This window comes from Microtus ochrogaster, chromosome 7, assembly GCF_000317375.1.
Source record: "Microtus ochrogaster isolate Prairie Vole_2 chromosome 7, MicOch1.0, whole genome shotgun sequence".
Lineage (NCBI taxonomy): Eukaryota > Metazoa > Chordata > Mammalia > Rodentia > Cricetidae > Microtus > Microtus ochrogaster.
Window position 1 is genome coordinate 62,857,054 of NC_022014.1, and position 5,778 is coordinate 62,862,831.

The 5,778-nt window shown below is 41.2% G+C and overlaps 1 protein-coding gene across 2 annotated transcripts in view; it reads right to left on the reverse strand.

The window, feature by feature from the left end:
- Vmp1 (vacuole membrane protein 1) overlaps positions 1-5,778 on the reverse strand; it is a 99,761-nt gene that overhangs the window by 85,352 nt on the left and 8,631 nt on the right. Inside the window, exon 1 of one of the 2 annotated variants that reach the window (XM_013347563.2) lies at positions 961-1,004. The exons of the other annotated variant lie outside the window; for it this stretch is intronic. The gene's annotated coding sequence lies outside the window, so the exon portion shown is untranslated. Of the gene's footprint in view, positions 1-960; positions 1,005-5,778 lie in introns of those variants that run through there. 2 annotated transcript variants of the gene reach the window in all.

A 5,778-nucleotide genomic window follows, 5' to 3' on the forward strand; every position in this document is an offset into this window, starting at 1 on the left:
AAAGAAAGAAGGGCTTTGCACATCAGGTTACCGAAGCATCAGAAACTCTTGGGTGTTAAGCTCAGTGGTAATGTGCAATGCAAGGCCTTGGTTTGCTAGCCAGTGCCACAAGTAAACCGAACACCCTTTTGCATTTTGACCATTTATTTAGGAGCGGCTAGCTGTGGTGATACACACCCGTAATCCCAACACGTGGTGGCTGAAGCACTAGAATGAAGACAGTCCCCACTACATACCCAGATCTTGTCTCAACAGAAATTAATTCCTAATTTAAAACACATTTTCTTTTGTCACAAAACTGCAGGACTAACTCTGCAAAGCTTCTATTTCCCTGGAATTAATTCTGCATTTTGAGATGTGTCTAAACAACTGAACACAGCTAGGAAAATAAAAAACAACAGTACAGCCACTTTAAATTCACTTACTTTTCAATAAAGACCTATCAATTGTTCACTGGCTGCCAGTTATCATCTTAGATGCCAAACCTCAAACTTTAATTGATATTTATCCATTTTCCCAGTTATCAACACAGTTTTTTGTTTTTTTGGCACTACTGGGGATGATCTTGGACATCATGAATGTAACTCAGCCCTTGAGAGTCTTCAGTCCTATTAAGACACACTCCCACACAGGAACAGACCGTGTCATCAAACACATCCCACACTAACCCTCTTTCACATTTCCAGAGACTTAATTCACTTAGCTCATTTGGTTCTCTCTGTGCCGTCAATCTGGGCTTCTTTATTCTCTCTGGCAGATAAACATCATCCAGGACTCCCCATTCACAGACACGACTCTCCACAGCTGCATGCGGACAGTCTGCACACACTCTTCCTCAGCAGCATGGCCGCGAGACTTCTGATTGCACAGATGAGGGAATCAGGGAATGTCTTTCATCAAGAGCACTAATGACCTCCGTGCTGGCAAATGCAAGAACACACACCTTACTGAGCCTCTTACCTAGCTGGGTGCAGGTGAAGGGTCGGGTCTCTTCCCTACTCCTCTGGCTACTGACAGCTCCGTTTGCTTCTACTTCTTAGAGTTATTCAAAGCCTGGTCCTAGGTTCCTTTTTGTGTTCTCTTCACACTCTCTCCCTAATGATGTCATCTAGTCACTCAGCCTTAAATACCCTCTATATAGTGACAATTCTCTTTCTCTCAAAAGCATAATGTTCCACATGACAGGCCTTATGAATATTCTGTGAGAATAAATAGATCACAGAAGGATCCTACAAAGTATTCAAGCCCAAACCACTCCTATGATGCACACACAGGCAAGCAGAAGTAAACTGACTCAGATAATGTCACAGAACAAGTCACAACAAATCCAAAAGCAGCACCCAAATACAACTGGCCTTACAGTACAGAGTGTGCTGACTTGTTGGCAACACACATTTCTTTCTGAAAACTAAATACAGATTATTTCTTGAAGACTTTTGAAAGAAACAATCTCAATCTACATATTTTTCTTTGTAATATTAGAAAATTGAGCCAATCAATCTCAGGTGGTGGTGGCGCATGCCTTTAATCCCAGCACTTGGACCTCTGGGAGTTCAAGGCCAGCCTGGTCTACAAAGCAAGTTCTAGGAGAGCCAAGGGTACACAAAGAAGCCCTGTCTTGACAAACAAACAGACAAGAAAAAAGAAAGTTGGTATTGTGATTTGTAAGGCTGGCTTGAATAATTCTAATTCTTAGAGTCTACTAGGCTGTATGTTTACTAACTCAAATTTCTAAACTACAAAGCTGAGGCTCAGCCCCTGAACCATGGCATCATAGCAAGTTCCTGATGCCCTGAGAGGACATTAAGTACCTACCTACCTTTTACCTGAGAAATACATCTGTCCTTGCTTCCTGTGTTTTCTAGCTGCAGGTGGTTACCCAATCCAGCATTGGCACACCATATTAATCTCACTCATTATCACATTACTTGTTAGAGTGAAGGTCAATTTGTCCTTGAAAGTTACCAACGTGTCCTGACTGAGTTGAAGCCATCAGGACAAGGATCATTTGGATTATATATCCCATGGCCACTCCCTAAGACAGAGCTTACTTATTCCTTACTCCAATTCGCTTTCATTTTCAGCTCAAAATTGTTTAAATTTTTTACAGCTGTAAGAGAAAAAAAAATTATCCTCTCCACTTAAGTATCCCCTTCTAATTTTTTCTTTAATTAAAAAAGATTGTAGGTGTATGGATCTTTTGCCTGCATGTATGTCTGTACTTCACCTGTGTGGAGTGCCTATGGAGGCAGGAAGAGTTACATCCCCTGGAACTGGAGTTACAAATGGCTGAGAGCCACTATGTCGGGAATTAAGCTTGGTGTTCTGCAAGAGCAGCTGGTGCTCTCAAGGCTGACTCATCTCTCTCTTGGTTTCTCTCCTTCAATGTTTCTTTAGGTAATTTGAGCTTTTGCATTTGAGCATATTTGTATAACACCCCCATCTTAATTTTCATTTCATCCTTAAATGTTTTTCTTTTGCCTTGGGGGATTGTCATTAATTTAGTTTTTCTATCTCAAGGGGAAGTATATAGATGTAGGCATCCTGACTTACCTGCAATCCCAGTATTTGAAAAGCTGTGGCAGTGGGATTGCCATGAGATTCACAATGAATTCTAGGCCAGTATGTACCACAGTATGAGATCCTATCACAATGAAACAAGACAAAACACATGATGACACAAACTTGTAACCCTAGATTCTCACAAGTTTCAGGCAGGCTAGGGCCAGAGCCTGCCAGAACCTGTCACACACACACAAACCAAAACCAAACCAACAAAACCAATCAAATCATACAGGGAGATTACATTTAAGTGGCTAGCAATACTTCTCCATGCCTCCCCCCCTTTAAATTTCATGAGTATTGCCAGGAGATGGGGACACATGCCTTTAATCCTAGCACTTGGGAGTCAAAGGCAGCTAGAGGCAGGCAGATGAGTTCAAGGCCACTCTGGTCTACAGAATTCCAGGACAACTAGGGCTACACAGAGAAACCCTGTCACGAAGCCCCACATCCACTGCCCAAAAAAGTTATTTGAGGGTAAAAGTCTAAAGTTGGATGCTGGAGAGATAGCCCAGTAGTTAAGAGCATTGGCTGCTCTTCCAAAGGATCCAGGGTTCTGTTTCTAACACCTATATATCAGCCCACAATTGCCTATAACTTCAGTTCTAGAGGCCCTCTTCCATATTCCATGGACACTAAGCCCACGTGGTTCACAAACATACATGCAGGCCAACACCCACACAGATCAAAAATAAGCCAAGGGGTGGTGGTGCACACCTTTAATTCCAGTATTCAGGAGGCAGAGGCAGGCAGATCTCTGAGTTTGAGGCCAGCCTGGTCTACAGAGTGAGTTTCAGGACAGCCAGGGACACACAGAGAAACCCTGTCTTGAAAAACAAAAACAACAAAACAAAAAATCTAAAAGAAGCCCATATAAGTAGGATAAGATAAAATAATAAGCTGCTTTCCACAATTCAATGCAGTAGGATCAATTTCAGCCATGTGCCATGAAATACTGTCTAGTTCATGAATATTGAAGTAAATCCCAAGTATTCTTGTTCTGTTTAAAAGATCGAAATGTCCTCAGCCTAGAATCTAGCACAAATTCTCGACCTTCAGTGGAGCCTACTTTGCAGTGCGGGTGCACAGTATAAGTTAGCTTTGCTTACATGAGTGAGGCTGCTAAAATAAACCTTATATTCCTTATAATAATGCCATTTTTTTGATTAGGTCAAAAGGCAGAAGTAGAACAGAAGCATAACCCAGAACAAACACATTTCAGACATGAGAAATGCCTTAAAAGACTGTGTTTGAAATAAAAGGTTGGTATTAAACTTGTGCTGTTTTGTTTGTTTCTGGCAGGAATGCTTATAGAGCAATGCTAAGTCAGCTCACAAAGGCTCTTTGTAGGCTGTTCGTCCAGTGCTAAGACTATAATACTCCATTCATTTTAAACATTAGTTCCATTTAGAATATAAAAACAAAACAAAATTATTTAGTCCCTCAAAGGGGCTGGGAAACCTACCAAGTTAGTAACAAACTTACTAGAAGCAGCACCCAGATACAGCACAGCCCTAAATAACAGTCAGGAATATGCTGTTGGCAAGGCACTTCTCTACCCTAAAACTAAAGCTTCGTGGGTAAAGACACCTGCCACCAAGGCTAATAACCTCAGTTCAATTTCAGGTTTTACATGTAAAAGGAGAGAACCGACTTCTGTAAGTTGGCTCCTGACTGCCACATGCTTTGGCATGCACGTACAGACCCATATGCAAATAAATAAATAAATATTATTTTTTAAACAATTGTGTGATGACATAATAATAGCAATTCCCTTAGGTAAAAGTTTCTGGAAAAATCAACAAGAGGAAGAATAGAAAAGTAAGAGCACTAAACCCACCGACTCTCATCTTCTTGGCAACATTATTCCACAATAAAATTAACATCCTTTCAAGTCAGGTTCCTTTTTTTTTTGGTTTTTCGAGACAGGGTTTCTCTGTGGCTTTGGAGCCTGTCCTGGAACTAGCTCTTGTAGACCAGGCTGGCCTCGAACTCACAGAGATCCACCTGCCTCTGCCTCCCAAGTGCTGGGATTAAAGGCGTGCGCCACCACCGCCCGGCTCAAGTCAGGTTCCTTAATAACACATGCAAGCCATCAAAGATGTCAGCTTAGGTCTCACCACCTTTTGGTAACCTTTCTTGCTTTAAGTATCTGGAAGTGGAATGCTTAAGCATCTCTAGTTCTAGGCCAAGCCGGAACAGCTGCCGACTCCCAACAGCTATAAAGATTAAGGACCTGCAAAACTGAGTGTTACAAATTGAATAAGCAATCTAAGTGAGCAATATACCCTGACTCAATGTACACAATCAGAGATTACCAGCCCACCAGACTGAATAGGTAACAGAAACTGTCAAACGGTGATGCCAGTTAAAGAATGTGTTTTCTGAAAATACATGATTTGAGGGGAATGCATGGGAAATCCCTTGAATGTTTCTGAATTTAATTTCTTAAGTCTTGGGGCGGGGCAAACTGCTTGCTATGTAGACCAGACTGGCCTCAAACTTCTAACCATTATCCTGCCTCAGACTTCCTCCTGAGTGCTAGAGTTCTATGCCTGCATGTATTTTGGTATCTGACAGGGGTCCTGAAATCTGTCCATGTGGATGTAAAGGATGATTGTACCATAATGTTTAAAAAGATCTTAACACACTACCAGGGTCATGGAACTTTGAGTATTCTCTCTCCTATCAGTGCCTCTTGTAACCTACACATAAATATCTAAAGGTTTCTGGAAGAACTTGGAGTGAAGTAAGTGGTCCATTGAATGAGACAGCAGCATTTGACAAAACTGACTTCTTAAAGATATTCTGAATACATAAAAGCTTCCATGTATATAAGAAAATCTTGCTTCCATCTGTCCCTTACTTAACTAGCATTCTCCTTGTAAAATATAACCACTGGGGGATGGAAAGATGGCTCAGCTGTTAAGAGCATTGGCTGTCCTTCCAGAGGACTTGAGTTCAATTCCCAGCAACCACATAATGGCTCACAACCATGTGTAATGAGATCTGGTGTCCCCTTCTGGCCTGCAGGCATACATGCAGACAGAAGACTATACATAAAAAGCATGTGCCATGACACCTGGCTTTATTAAAAAAAAAAAAAAGATATAACCACTGTATCAGCTTTTTAAAACACTATATTTATTCTTTTTTATTTTTTTATTTTTTTTTTTTTTAGGTTTTCGAGACAGGGTTTCTCTGTGGTTTTGGAGC